Source organism: Acanthaster planci, linkage group LG11 (genome assembly GCF_054643075.1).
Source record: "Acanthaster planci isolate LZ-2023a linkage group LG11, COTS_SCS, whole genome shotgun sequence".
Taxonomy (NCBI): Eukaryota; Metazoa; Echinodermata; class Asteroidea; order Valvatida; family Acanthasteridae; genus Acanthaster; species Acanthaster planci.
Window position 1 is genome coordinate 17,792,639 of NC_141787.1, and position 15,521 is coordinate 17,808,159.

The following is a 15,521-nucleotide window of genomic DNA, read 5'->3' on the forward strand; positions in this document are numbered from 1 at the left end:
TCTGGAATTAGATTCAGCTCCCAATCACTTGCTTGGTCAGGATGACAGGTTTTTCTGTCATCCAGAAATTGTTGCACCTGTACTTTTAGTTTCCAGAACCTTCCAACGCTTATGGAACAGAATTGCCAGAGACGGATTGGTGTGAAACGCGGGCCTCACAGATTCTCATGAAGCATGAGATTGGTGTATGGAACAATAACTCCCGCATTGACAATACCGTTGCAGTGTATTGGCATTTTACTTTCAATTTAACAATTCATTTTGACGCAAAGGGAATACCCTTCCCGTCCTGTACTGGAACACCTGCAGGAAAGTTCTTTGTGATTGCAAAACACCAGGTAAACGCGTCAATACATCACAACAACACAACATATTCATAGAAACTTGTAGAAAAATAAGCTTTTGGGCAACGACATTAACGGTAGACACAAGGGGAATACCCTTCTAAACACGATGCCTGCAGTAAATTTGTGATCGCATCATGCCACCTGCACGCCGTATAAAAAACGCCTCGCTTTTTAGTTAGCAGCATTAACGCAGACGGAGGACATATTATGGATACGTCGATCATGATGGTCTGTCTGGTACTACTTTTCACCTTCGCGGCCTCGGTGGTCGCGATTAACTCAACGGGGGACGCCTGTGGTGTGTGCGAGTGTATCGAGCATCTGCAAGCCGTCATATGTACGGGCAAAGGCCTCAGGGAACTACCCTCGGGTATCCCCAATGACACTGTGTCGCTGTAAGTATGACGGTGCACTGACATCTTTTCACTTGACAGTGGCAGTTAATAGGCTTACCAGGGATCGGCAAAGAAAAGGTGGGCGTTAAAGGCAAGAGGAATAAAATGTCAAAAATATATCGCTCAATTGTCAAAGTGGCAAAAATAATAGTACATGCACAACTGATTGCAAAATGAAAGTATACCTCCTTCTTAAATACCACATATGGCTAGAAAAGGTGCGTTTTGAAGAAAGGAAAATTTATCTTAATGCACAAATAGTGAAAAAAGAGGTCTATACATAAATTAATGTTTGGTGAACCAAGTCTGAAATCAGGAGATTCAAAGAGGAAGTACATCACGAATTGTAGGCATCGGTGTTCAAAGACTTGTGTGCTCGTAGTTGGCAAGTCACAAACAGGTGTTCGGACACTCAGATTCCTAACTTTTTTTTTTACTTCGCATTAAAGTTCTTACTTCTCTTTAAACAGCGAACTGGGAGACAATTTCTTGCATGAGATACCTTATGATAGTTTGCTGGAATTCAAGTCCCTGATCAAAATGTAAGTTTCGAATTTGATTTTGTGGGCCCAGTACTTATTGTTATAAGGGAACTAATGCGGGAGGCCATCTGAGTACTGTACAACGGACGAAAACCAAAATCATAATTTCAATACGAGCGATTCACAATCGTGCGCATCCAGGAGGTTTTAACGCGTTGGTCAATCACGACGTGCGAAATCTGTCGACCCAATGCGCGTGTGGAAAGGGGTCGACAGATTTCGCGTGTTGTGATTGGCCAACGCATTGCATACTCTTGGAGGGGCAATATTGTGAATCGCCTGTATTCAACCAGCACCAGACTCTTTGATCGCGTATTTACTTACTATAAGATGTTGAACGGAATTTATAATTTGTTTGATTTTGGTTTGCTTTTTTTTTTTTAAAGTGCCCAATCTTTTACATTTCACGTCCCCTTTTGTTAAATGTGTCCTTTTCCCACTCTGGAAAGGCTATAGTTCCACATTCACACTGTCCCTCATTCCCAATAGCACGGTTGGTTGCAGTGACAAGGGATCCGTCGTTTTGCTTTATTTTCCCACTTAGAAACTTAACCAACAACTTGATCGAGAAACCCTTTGGATTGCCGGAGTCCGTGAAATTTCTGTAAGTAAAATGTAATATGGATATAAGTTTGGGTTTGCGTTGGGTTGGGTTGGGGTTGGGCTTTGGTTTTGGTTTGGGCTTTGGTTTTGGTTTTGGAAAGTAATAACATTTCATCGAAGGGTTTATACGTTCATCTGTTTGAAACACATGCCAATTTAATATGAGCCAAAGTTAGGTCACGGTCCCTCCAGTCAAGCGTTTTCCCTGCTTGACAAAATGGAATAACCCACGAAGAGCCCTATGTTGTTGTTGCCTGTAAAAGCGGTTTTATCTGCATAGAGATCTGCATTGTTCTTACTGAAAACGGAGATCTGAGGATATATCTCAGTAGACCTTTCACTAAAAATTCATGATTATGCAAGCATGCACACAAATGGCCTTAGCGGCAGGGCCCACTGAAAATGTACATGGGTGCAATTTTGATCATATTCTCTCATCTTTTCTGGCTTTGTTCATTTTTTCTTCAGAAAATCACATTGAATCGTGTTGATAATCATTTTTTACTCCTGCGCACAGGAAAAATCACAATTGTAAAAGTCTTTATACAGAGCACTAAGAATAACCGCTTTGGTTGATGGGATGAGGGAGAATGGTGTGCTTTTAAGTGTGAGCATTAATTAAGGAGTCTAATTAAGAAGCAATCTAAACGTTTTCGTGTTTTACAGTCATGCGGAAGGGAATCGACTACAAGACATTAAGCCCATCGTGAAAAATGGAATCCACCTCAAATCAGTGTAAGTGCGGTGTTCGGTTAAACCCGATTTATCAAAGTCAATAAGGAAGCTGTAGTTTGAAGCTTTTAAGCAAGCGGAAATTCGGAGAAACACGCTTAAGATATCGAGACATGCATATTTCTGGCTGTTTCAAGGCGCTATTTTGGAGCCAACGTGTTTCGCAAAATCCATCCCCCATTTTTTGCAATAGCACGTCATCAGCTAATTCGTCTTTGGGTCACGTATGTTTTGTCCCCATAGACAATAGACATATAAAATCTACGCGTTTCACCTAAATTATCTAATTTTCACAATTTTGTCAGTTTTACCTTCGAATAACCATGATGCAACATGAAAGACTAATACCTCTTTTGAACAAAATTTTATTTATTCTAAGAAACAAACCTTTTCTTCTTCGTTTTTCATTGTGTGGGAGGGGCGCTATCTGGTGGGGGGTGCGCATGAACAGGCACCCCAGAACACCCTGGGCTCGGATCTCTGCTGGTGTTATTGCTATTTACATTTCAGCAGTAGACAGGCCAACAGCGGCGACGGCAAACAGGAATTTAAAGAAAAAGAAACACAACTTAACTTAATTGTACCTTCTAGGTGAATGGCAGGAGTTATACATGTATAATCTGAATGTATTGAAATGGCACAGTTTGACCCTAAAATGATGAAATTGGAAATGTCTGGAAAAACAGTTTATCTACTCATCCTTCCAAATTGATTAATGGCCAAGAAAATTAAATTCACACTGTGGACTTCCTCCTGATGGAAATAACAAAGAGTTGACCCTATTGTCATTATCCAATCCTAAAATTACATGTACATTAATAAAGATGATAAATCAATATCCCTCAATTAAGTACTAGGAAGATTACTCTCTAATTACTTTGTACCTTCGAGATAGAATCCAATATATTGAAGTCCATTCATTCCAACAATTTCAAAATTAAAGCAATAATCATCTCCAATAAGCAAGGGATTTACATGTCACTTAATCCTCAAGTACATGTGCCCGTCTCATTAATTTACATGTCACAATTTGCCCCGTGCCTGTACATGTACATGCAAGTAATGTACACTTATGCGCAACCAGTAACCTCCTTCAATTAAATGATCTAAACTACATAACCCCACATAATTACTCCACCGTAGATCCTACTCATAGTTTTGGTCTCGGTACCATGAACGTCGATACACATGTATTTATATATACATGTATATACAAACCAGACTTGTCTGAGCACACTGCTATAAGTCCGCCATTATTTTACCGCCCGAGGGTAAACAAAACCATTTGCACAATTTACCCATAAAATAATGTATTTATACCCTTTCCACGATGTTTAACGATCTCTCCACTCCCCTGGAAACCCAGGGACTTTGAGTGTTTAAATTCTGTGTGGAAATGAGGCGGAAACAGTAAGCGTAATCGATTTTGATCCTTTACTTTTAGGGTCAACCTGCCTGAGTCAACAGCATTTTCTGGCGTTTGGCTTTTATTGTGATTCAGTGTGCATGCGCACAAACGAAGTGACCGGCACTTGCATAACTAGGGCTACTATTTCCGAGGGGGCCCCCAAGGTACAAACATTTTTTTCAAGGGGGGCATCAAAAGACAGTGAGCTGCAGCAGAGGTTGTTCATGGGTTTTAAGGGGGGCACCCAGTGGGCCACGGGCATTCGCAGGGGGAACCTGCCCCCGTAGTTACCCCACTGGTAAGTGGTTCAAAATATACGTGGGGTACACAACTGTTGGTGAAATTTAACAAGTCAAACAGTGTAGCCAGTTTATAATTCGATCTTCGTTGGAGAAATATCGCCTCGTTTGGTGAGTACCTCCTATGCCTATTGGATAATGCGGCTCTGGCTGGTGTCGTTGAAATTGGGAATGAACATATACAAGATTGGACACTGGAGGAGTCCCGGCAATTGGAACCTTACACCGTACCTCCGCGGAATTGCACCACTGTATGCTTTTACGTTTCTGTCCAAAATTCCTCTTCCAATGCAGAATATCTCAACGATATTACGCGTATTTCATTCACAGTAATTTCAGGGAGAACAACCTGGAAGTCCTAGAGACAGGCACCTTCAAAAAGTGCACAGAGCTGATTCGTCTGTAAGTATGCACAAAAAGTTAATCCAAGATGTCGTGTTATGGTGTGGTCTTGAACTTTGCAACACGGTGGTGTTCAAAGGCAGCGCAACATTGAGCTGTGCCCTGCAGTTTATAGGTCCATCAAGTTACATCAGTCGAAACTAAGCCAGTCACTTTACTTATGGGGCCGTGCTGATTTCGGCCTTAATTCACGGAAAGCAAACACACCCCGACTTGTCATTAAGTCTAAGGTTTACCAACCACGATATGATCTCAGTCATTATTTCAATCACTGCTGGTTGAAATTCCCCAACTGATAAAATTTGAATACTTGAGGTTATCAGCAGTCCGATTGTCAGGTGCTCTTAACTGTTCATGTATGTCGTCCACCTAGAAGAGTATCATAATCGATGGTATGTTTCCATACACTAAAGAGCCCCCATAAGCCTTATTCAGAGTCGCTATGAGCGACCTGGACCGAGGACGCGCATGAATTTTGGCTATAATCACCCCCCCCCCTTCTCCGTTTATTGGGGATTGGGCAATTTTGCACTTGTAATTAAAGTGTTTTTAATTCTCGATAAATTATCTCAGGATGAGCTTACCCCCTGATAAATTCAGCGTATTTCTTTTGTTCCCTTTCTCCTTTTACAATTGACAGAGACTTGGGGCATAATAAGATATCGGAAATGCAGCCTGAGGTGTTAGAAGGACCAAGAAATATTTTTAAATTGTAAGTCAGCACTCACTGAAAATTTTGTATGTGAAATTAGAATCTGTGTTTATAAAGGTTACTTATCTTCAACCATACTTGAATTCTCAATTCTGATTTGTCAATCTGTGGGTAACAAACAGCGTGATAGATAACTGTGTTGCACGATTCATATCAAACCCCCTGCAATGCGCTGTTCTAATTCGAAGCATTGCGCTATTTTTACGCTACAAGCAAAACGCACAACTGCAAAACTTACTTTAAATTCAAAGGTGAAACGTTTGCCCGCATACAGGCCCCTATAAAATCTTTACTGCACGTCAAGTTTGCCTGAAGATGAATTCATTTTCACGCTAGCGCTCGTGGAACTCACTCGTGTGATAACTAGGCCTAATATTAAGTTTCGAGGACACACAGAAAAATAACGCAATGGGAGTCTTTGGAACATAATGCAAGATATTATGTGGCAAAGGGGGATCTCCTCTATTGTGTCTTCTTTTGAATTAATGGAATCTTTGGAATTCCTTTTAGATTTCCGAGGGGGGCGCAGTAGGCACAATGCCATAGGGTATACAGCTTGTGCATCAGACGGGGGTCCCCCTTTCCCACATATCGTGCGGGGTATCCTCTTGAAATGCTACGCTATTGAAAACTTGAAGGACCACTCCTCTTATTCCTGGTTAAAGATGTCAAAACATGTTGGAAGCACAATTGATTTTAAACATTTTATTTATTCATTCTCTCAGCAGTTTGGACACTTTTTTTGGAAAAAAAGCGCGAGAACCTCTTTTGCTTCGACCGATGTATCGACGCTGTCTGAAACGAGCAGTGATATTGCTAAAAAAACACGTAGGTTTTTTATGGTTTGTGTCATTTGAGCTTGCATATCTCCACGCACATGGGATTAAACGTGACGCAAACAAAATGCTCTCTCTTTGGCTACCGCACATAAGCACAGTTTTTGCCAATCGCTGGCTTGCATAACGGTGCACAACGTGATGTGCCGTGTGTACGAAACTATTAATCTATAATTCCGGACGTTCCATAATGAATGGGCAAATTCGAGTGAAGGGGCAATTTAAAAGAAGGACAAGAGACACCGTTTAAACGCAAAGGGTGCGTTCGATTAGCTTACACGTTAAGTCAAACTTGCATGAGAGCGTTCGTTTAGCCATCACGTGATGTTCGTGCCTGCCCTGGTGTCAGCCGCCACTACCCCAGCTGGCGAGCGGGTCTCTGGAGGCTGCCCGAGTGTAATGACGTCACGGATGGACTGTTCGAGCATGGACGTACACGATGGAACGAGGCGGGGACTTGACCTTTTACCCAGAATGCCTTGAAAACACACTGCAGCGTTCGATAAGCCTCATTTTGAGGCTTCCCTTGAGTGTAACACTGGTGTGTTCAGGGAAGCTAATCGAACGCACCCCATGTTAACCACTTGCGCTAACACCCCCTAAAACTGACGCATTAAGTGATTGCAAGCAAGCTTTTGCATAATGGCCATTATCTATGGAATGGGACTGGTTCCTTTGTACACTGCTTATCCATTGAAAACAGTGCATTGGTGCAAGGGCGTCTCTTAATGCAACTAAGAAAACGCTTGCCCCGAATCACGAGATATGGCAAACAATGTCTTTAGCATGGAGAATTCACTGCTTATGTTCACGTGAATATAAAGAACTCGGTTTGTACCAGAGTTCATTCAAATGTAACTCGCAAAGGCTTATTCGCAACGCCCATATCATGGCAAACAATATTAGAAGATAATGCAATGCCGCAGCGATGCTATTCACATATTGTGTTCAAACGAACTGTTGATCTCATTTCTGTCACTGGTCCACCGCACAATATCGAGTTGAGTATTACACTGACTTTTTTCCTCTTCAAAATATTGTTGATTTAAATTTGGTGGACAGTCTGCGAGAGATTCTGCATGTGATGTGCTGCAAAAAAAAGAACAGCACCTTGACAATTTTACAAACACTAATTGGAAGCAAATTTTGCCCATCTGATATTTCAGGATGTTGAGTTTCAACACACTCGAAGAACTTGGACCAGACAACACAAGAGGACTGCAATTTACTGCCTTGTAAGTTCAGCATTACGTATTTGTTATAATAAAATACACACAAAAAAGTTTCGTACTGGCAGTGGACAGTTTATTGGCCCAACTTTCCATACTGAAGTTGGTAATAGAATTACGTAGCTACGATGATGAGTTCAAGAAATGTTGTGTTTTTGAATTGGCCACAGTCTCAATGTTGTCTTTCAAATAGGAAAAGAGCTTACGTCAGTGGGAATTAATTCTAAGGTGATTCTCACCAAATCCCACTACTTATACTGCTGTTTATAAACGAGGTTTGTATACCGAATGCCCCTGTACATGGAAGTGTGCATTTAAAAGAAGTAACCAAGATTATGCAACCGGGCAGTACAGTTGTTTATGGTAAATTATATTGAAGAAAAAAATACCAGTCAGTAAAAATGGCTCGCAAAAGTTGTGGGTGAAAGAAAGGAACGGGCTAAGCAAGGAAGATGTCCGTGGGTCAAATCTTGGCTACTTTGTTTTCTTTTCTCTCATTTATTTCCTGTCGGAAAAGATCAGTTTGCATAATTTCGTACCCACATTTTATGGCCTTGACGTTTGCTTTATTAAACATGATTGTTTAGAGAAAACGTTCACTTTGAAGCGTTCCGACGTTGAGTATTGCCTATTAATTAACGCGTCACATCACAAAATTGACTAAAAGTATGTCGTTTTCAAATATTGGTAGTTTGATGTGAAAGCCTCGTTTACCGACAGGGGTGGTATATTTAGGCTAACATTTCATTCTTAATGAGTGTAAAGTTTGTGTAACATCGCAAAACTCCAGAGATAATGGTAATACCTCTACGGATATACTGCCGAAGAAATATCGGACACATACGTGACCGTGTCAAATGCCAACAAGTTTACTGTATAATAGCCTTTTAGCAGTCAAGGTCGTTATTTTTTAATGTTTGATAGTGATAGTGGTCAAGAACAGGAAATATTTGCGGATTATTGTGGGTAGAGAAATAACTTTGCAACTGTACTTCAATTGGTAGTGCCGAGTTGAGACCACTTTAAAACATCTTATTTACAAGACCACACGATACCAACTCAAGACCTCCAGGACTGAGTTCAAGTCACAAGCTATTAAAAAATGACTGACTCTAAAGCATTAGTGTCCTGAAGACGGGACAGGAGTTACACTGTTCGAAACGTCCGAGTTATTCCCCGGTTCTTCTCAGAACCACACATACTCAAAGAAGAGATAAATACATGGTGTTACCGCAATCTTTTACTATAAATCTAGTTTTCCTTTCACCATGAAAAACCCTTTAAGTCTTATACTAAAGCATTCCTTTGTCACTGTGCACACTGTTACTTGTGCATGGTCTTGTGTCTAGTCTTGAGGTGGTTTCGACAACAACACTGATTTGTTGTCTCATATTCCATTTTGTTCAATTAGGTGGCTGGTCGTTAATGACTTGAAGGTTTTAAGGCCACACACCTTTGGGAGCGTATGGAAACTCAGTTTCATGTAAGCATCATTCATATGTCAAATAGTATAGGTTAACATTTCATTCTTAACGAGTGTTAAGTTTGTGTTGTTTTTCGTTGAAGCGATAGACACGTGTCTTGTTACAATTTATGATCTTTGTTCGCGATGCAGAACTCTAGCCAACTGCAAGTTGGAGGAAATTCCACCCGGGCTGTTTCTCAGTCAGACGAAGCAAGACACTCGCGACAAATACATTAACTTTCTGTAAGTAAGGCAGTTGAATCTGGTGTATAATGGCATGATGTATTGTAATATCAATCATCCCTCCCCCAAACTAACAGCTACGTTATGTTTGTTGTCCTTCAACCAAGTAAAATGTCACGTTATTTGCGCCATTAGGCCTATATCAAGTTGATAGCGCAAGTGAACATTGCCGTAGTGTTGGGATCGGGCACTGAAGCCAATAGGCTGAACAGTAATATCACAAATCATTCGTGCCGCTTCTTAAAACATGCGTGCTTATCATTTCTATGCGTGTTTCATCTGCAGGAGATTATCTGAAAACAAGCTACAGCGTGTCTCCCCAGGAGCATTTCACGGAGTGAAATCTTTCAAGAACCTGTACGTGACTATGTCTTGATATCTATGACTATGTCTTGAAATAATTAATTTTGGACTTTTTGCCCTGCCCAACGTGTATTATTACACTGTATACTCGGTGTGTGCCCTCTAAGGCCGAGCATAATACACGTCAGGCAGGGCAAAAAATCCAAAATTAGTTTAAAATACGGTACACTGAAATGGCTGGTATGTTGGAATGAGCTGATGAATGTGGCAGTGCAAGCAACAAGCTGGGTGTGGCAGGAATGTTTTGTTCAAAAAGTTTTTAACAGAGGGCACTATTTACATTTAGGGAAACAATGGCCTCTGCCAATGTACAGCCTACATGTAAATAGTATCCCTGTCAGAAAATACTCCTGCGATCTGTCTGTAACACGACTGGTCATCTTTTTTATTCACATTCTCAGATTACAGAGGGAAAATTTCCTCAGGTTCCTTTGTCGTTTTGTTTCAAAATGTTCGTTGTTAATGGAACAGAAATTCACGGTACGTATTAGATTGGAAATTAATACTGCTGTGTCCATTTCCTCATTGATGATTTATTGTTGTTCTATTGCAGAGCAATACATTTTTCAGAAATGTTTTCAGTTAGTAAATTATGGGTTGACAATTTGAACAAAAAAACCTTTGCAGTTAACCAAATAGGAATGAAAAGGAGTTTTCAAACAGTGTTAGAAGGATACAAAGTGGAAGAAAAATTGTGTCTAAGAAAATTTTTTGCAGCTACACCTTAACTTTCTCTGTATTAGACATGGGCAGCTTGACTGGGAATTTGCAAGAGTTTTTATTCCCTCAGATCACTCAATATAAGCACCAAGCCGTCTTAGGTTGTGTCTTTTAGGTTGTATGGTGCATTCAGCATCTGCTGCATAGGTGTGGCTGGCTTTAGCCTCCAACTCCATAGCCATTCGGAGGACGACGAGAGCCTCTACCCTGGCGGCTTTTGAGAAGAATGCCAAGGACTTCTTCTCGCGCCTGAAATCCACCAAGTGGCTGCTGATAGAGATTCTCCAAAGTGAGTACTCGAAAGCCATCACAGTGGGTTAGTGCGCATAGTGTGGGTTGAATTTGGCCAGCCATTTCTGAGAGGCGACATAGTCCTGGTGAATAGAACAAGTGGACTTCAAAGTGGGAAATGTGAATAACTGCCAGTTTAGTCCCTGAGAAACATGTACATGTATGGTGTTTTAAAAAACGGCTTTCAAACTTTTCCTCCTAATTCACCTCCACTGATGAAGCCTCGCTTGTTTGATTTTCCAGATTCTAGTAAAATGTCGCTAAAACTTGCTACATCTAACCTTTTTTTTTCAAATAATCAATTCTTGTGACAAAAATTGACAATGACAGTCCTGATTCTGGCATATTTATTCGATCTCCCGCAGAATACATACCTGTATGCCATCATCAGATATTTTGACATTGGCCTGGTGTCTCAAGAGAGTGAGAACTTCTTTTTTGACATGTCTGCTGACCTCTTTTAAAAAGAGAAAAGAAGGGACGTATGCAGGTGAAATAACACTCTTGTATATTTTATTGGATGGTACAGCAATTGTTGTAAACACACTTCAGCCAAAAATTTCCTTTTTATGATCAGAAGGGCAGAGCACTTGCATCTTGTAACTATTGGCGCAAAATAAGCTTACTAAGCCAAAACAAAACCTAATGAGATCAAAAAGGAACCAGTTGTTTCATTAATGGGAATAAATTACATGTACAATCCTATGTTGAACAAACATATGAACCAAGCTGATTCCTGTCTCATTTGTGCGGCTTGTCAGGGGGATTCTGTTGACTTCATGCAGCCTATGGTCAAGACGAGGAGGGATGGTGTCAGAGTTCACCAATGGAGATGGGCATGAAAAAGGTCAAGCTGTCCATAGATGAAGTGGGTTTGCCCAGGTAACCAAGGACTACATTTTCTTGTGGCCGTTTTGAGAAACTACTGACATGTTACATTGATTTGGAGTGATCTGCCATTTATTTAAACTGGCTGAAGACATTTTGAAGTCACCCTTACCTTAAAAAAGAAGTTTTTCTCTTGAAAGTCTTTGTTAGAATTTGATATTCACAGTGTTGCATCTATTTTTAACTACAATTCACCATTTTGATGTTCAGTGTGTGATGTTTCTGATTGCTGGATACGAGACTACTGCAGCCTGTCTCATCTTTGCTTCATACCTGCTAGCCTGTCATCCAGATGTCCAAGAGAAATTAGCCTCTGAGGTCAGAGCAACTATTGGAGGTTCAAGATCTCACAAGGTGACCTTTGAGCTGATCAGCAAGATGCCGTATTTGGATAAGGTGGTGATCGAAGCCCTGCGACTAATACCCGCCAATTGCCAGGTAACTTTCATGATGCGGACTGACTGTGGCCACTGCCCCACCGGCAAAGATGTGACAGCTGATGGAAGCAAATTCCAACTTGGCTTGCCCTGCACGCGTAAAGGCTGTGCCTTTCTCTTATAATTACTGCACTTGCTCAGCCAGTCCTGCGTCCAAACATGCACGAACCTGTCCATGCATGTGCTGTTGTTCCCATGTAAAGGACACCATTCGAAAATAAAATCATGCCACCTCTTGTTCTTTCATTGAGCAGATACTCAAGCATTAATAAGGAGACAGGTTGGCTCGGAAGTACTTTATTCACCTTCTTGATGAGACCCAAGCTTGATGCTACCCAGTCAGGCATGTGCAATGCATTTCCAATCCCTGTCTGCTTCTGCAGGTTAACAAAATGTTAGCGATCTTTTATTAATAGACTTGTGAGCTTTATACTACATGTATATTATGGGCAAAGGCCCTATTTGAGGAATCCTTTACCAGAAATAAATAACAAGAAGCAATGATTAATGAGTCATTTCAAATCCGGATTCAGGGTGACTCGCGAATGTACGAAAGATACCTCCTTGCAAGGTATGCGCATCAGGAAAGGAACAAGATTCATTGTGCCCATCTGGACCATCCATCGCGACCCTGAGCTTTGGCCTGACCCCTTGACCTTCAACCCAGACAGGTGAGTTGATCATTTTTGGATGCTAATTGGCACTTCTTAATTATCACTGGTAAAGCGTGGTGGAATGTGACTAATTAGTTCCTCTTCAGAGGAAAGATCTCACAAGTTAGTGAGACCAGTCAAATTTTCCTTCAGTTCAAAAGATGCAGTGAAGGTACCATGCATGGTTTTGCCCCTGGCAGTAAAAAGATATTATCCAACTGCATTACAGTGTAGTGGGGTAACAGGAAGCACACCATCTCTATGATGCACCTGTGTCAGTTGTACTTTGCTCTTGCCTAGAGGCATTTGCCGCCTGTGCTCTACATGGATAATGGGCGGTGACTACACACTGGATCAGGCTGTCATGAGCAGCACTCGTGTGTGTCACATGTACTCTCATTCCCAAGAACGTGGCACAAAGTGCATGGTTGTGGGGATCATTTTCATCTGAATGTAAACAAAAAATGAGTCGGTGTCCCCATCAGGCGTGTCGTGGGCTCATGGTAGCAGAAGCATCACAGTGTCCATCTCTTTCTGTCACAGCTGCGGGGTCACTTTGAAGTTGAAGCTCGTCTTTCATTTCCCCTCTTTGTGCCAGTAGAACGGGCATAATTGTAACCTCTCATCCAGTTTTGTTTTCCGCACAGGTTTTCAGCTCAAAACAACTGTCTCAACATGGATGCATTCCTGTCCTTTGGTGACGGGCCTCGATCTTGCCTCGGCAACCGCTTTGCTCTGGCCGAGATTAAGATCGCTCTGGCCAGGATCCTGGCAGAGTTCAAGATGCAGATGGCTGAAGACACACCGGTAAGACATCATGAATATTCAAGAGGAGTTTATTTTCATTGACTGTCGTTAAGTTTTTGGTTCCATTCATGAATCAGAGAGGGTGTTCATTTGCCTGGAAATTACATCTCTTGGGAACTCAACTCAAATATTGTGAGCTTGTTGCATATGATGTGGAGTCCACAAGTAAATATCAGCTCTGAAGGGTCCTACATAAGTGCAGCGTGCAAATGGCATTCAGGTGTCTGCCCAATCTCTCATACTGGCAAGGGATTATTTGTGCGTGACACCCACAGTAGGTTTGACCAATATTGGATTAATGTTATACAAGACCCGCATGGTCAGTCAAAGTCTGTTAAGTGAAGCAGATGGACAGTTTAGCAGTAAACCAAACTAACAGATCTGTCCGGAATGTAGGCCAGGGGCTGAACAGTTGCTCTTAAACGCAAAATACAAGACTTCAAATGCTGATGTTTCGGCCATTATCCAATACTCAACTTCGGCTCCGTCTCAGGCTTCAACTGTTTTTTTTAACTAGCTGACGTTGAAGCTGTAAGCGCAGTAATTAGTTTAATAGTGCCACAAAACATCAAATGAGATACAAGAGAGCAAGAAATTACAGTAATCCAATTCAATTTAAATGCTTCAGGCCCACAATCGGGGATTGGTTTTGGGAACGAAGCCTGAGACGGAGCCCAAGTCGAGTATTGGAAAAGGGCCTTCAGCTACTGCAAACACTTTTGAGCAAACCGTCTTTCTCTACTAGATCCTGTCTGTCCACCAGTTGTAGTTTCGATGAGTTTTCCATTTGGAATGGTCACCGGATAATATTTCGTGCACTTTCCGTGTGTTCTTTTCCCTGCATGTTTAGCAAACTTTGGAACTTGGTAAAGGTGTGTTCTTATCCCCTCGACACTCTGTGCCCTTGAAGTTTGTGCCTCTGGCTTGAGACGAGCTGCGGTGTGAGGAAAGAAGGGGAAATGGATGTCTTTGAGTTTCACAGTATGTTTAGTGGATGTCCGTTTTTCTTGAGTACTTGTAGGTCTTGAGTAAAAATTAAACAACATTAAGCCCGCCTATGAGTGGTTGCATTTGTCAATGAAGTTTACATCTGCTGGCCTGAAAGAGAAGCAGACAGGCACTAAACTGACTGAAAACGACCCCACAAGAAAGCTAGCTTTGCAACAACAAAAAATCTAGGTGGAAGATCACTGAACTACATCGAACAAAAACAACACATAATGCTTCGTAGTTTCACTCATCTATTAAAAACACCTGTGATGGACTTTTCACCAAAAAGAATCGAGAAAACGACTGGGGTATATGATGGTTTGCTTGTTTGTTTGTTTATTATTGTTTAGTATACTTGTATCCTCTGAAAGACTTGGGTTTAAGCGATAGTCCCTTGAGTGGGTGAGTTTGTACGTGTAAGACAAAAGTTGTCTTTCGTCAAATAAAGATATAAATCTATCTGTGGCAACTGGCATATGTTATATTTTTGTTTTATAAATATTTGGGTCAGCAATGTAAAATTCACAGTCGAAATGTTTTAGGAAATTTTTTAACGTGAGACATCGTATTGTTAGTTATTGTAGTATTAAAGATCGTTAATGAACTGAAATGCTTCAAAGAAAGCCGTGCTTTGTGATTCAATATACAAGTGTCAAACCATTTAAATAAAAAACAGTACTGAAATGTAATGCTCAGTTGTGCCGGGTTTTTGTTTGTTTGTTGGTTGGTGGGTGGGTGGGTGGGTGGGTTGGTGGGTGGGTGGGTTGGTCGTTAATTAGTAATGTACCATTGCCGAAAACAAGTCCACGATTTCTGTTGCTCGGTTTCCTTTCTGTGAAAGCTGCGCAGGACAAAATCATATTAAAGTCGCCTGCCTTTATCAATTTAGGGTGTCTTGTCTGTCTAGTCACGGGCCTCTTACGGACAGAGGCAAAGCAAACTGACAAATCTTGATGGAGAGGGAATAACTTTTGAGAAACCAAGCCCCATCGGAAATGCCCCACAAATTTATACTGCAAAGAGAACTGGGGATAGATTCTTGGAGTTTCAGCTCCAAGAAGTGACTGCTTGAAATAAATTATGCAATTCTTTCCATGATCGAATTGAATGATAGAAAATTTGTTGATCGAACCGGTCAACATTGACAAGGTCCCTGGTC

General features: G+C 41.3%; 1 pseudogene across 1 annotated transcript; it reads left to right on the top strand.

Moving 5' to 3' along the window:
* The first annotated feature begins 433 nt into the window (after nucleotides 1-433).
* On the top strand, nucleotides 434-15,051 carry LOC147797536 (uncharacterized; annotated as a pseudogene). Its single transcript, XR_015427202.1, has 16 exons — nucleotides 434-742; nucleotides 1,213-1,284; nucleotides 1,829-1,888; nucleotides 2,554-2,622; nucleotides 4,657-4,728; nucleotides 5,369-5,440; nucleotides 7,443-7,511; nucleotides 8,917-8,988; nucleotides 9,121-9,213; nucleotides 9,499-9,570; nucleotides 10,412-10,585; nucleotides 10,953-11,036; nucleotides 11,686-11,913; nucleotides 12,446-12,583; nucleotides 13,213-13,372; nucleotides 14,223-15,051. The product of XR_015427202.1 is annotated as an uncharacterized LOC147797536 (transcript).
* The last annotated feature ends 470 nt before the right edge of the window (nucleotides 15,052-15,521 follow it).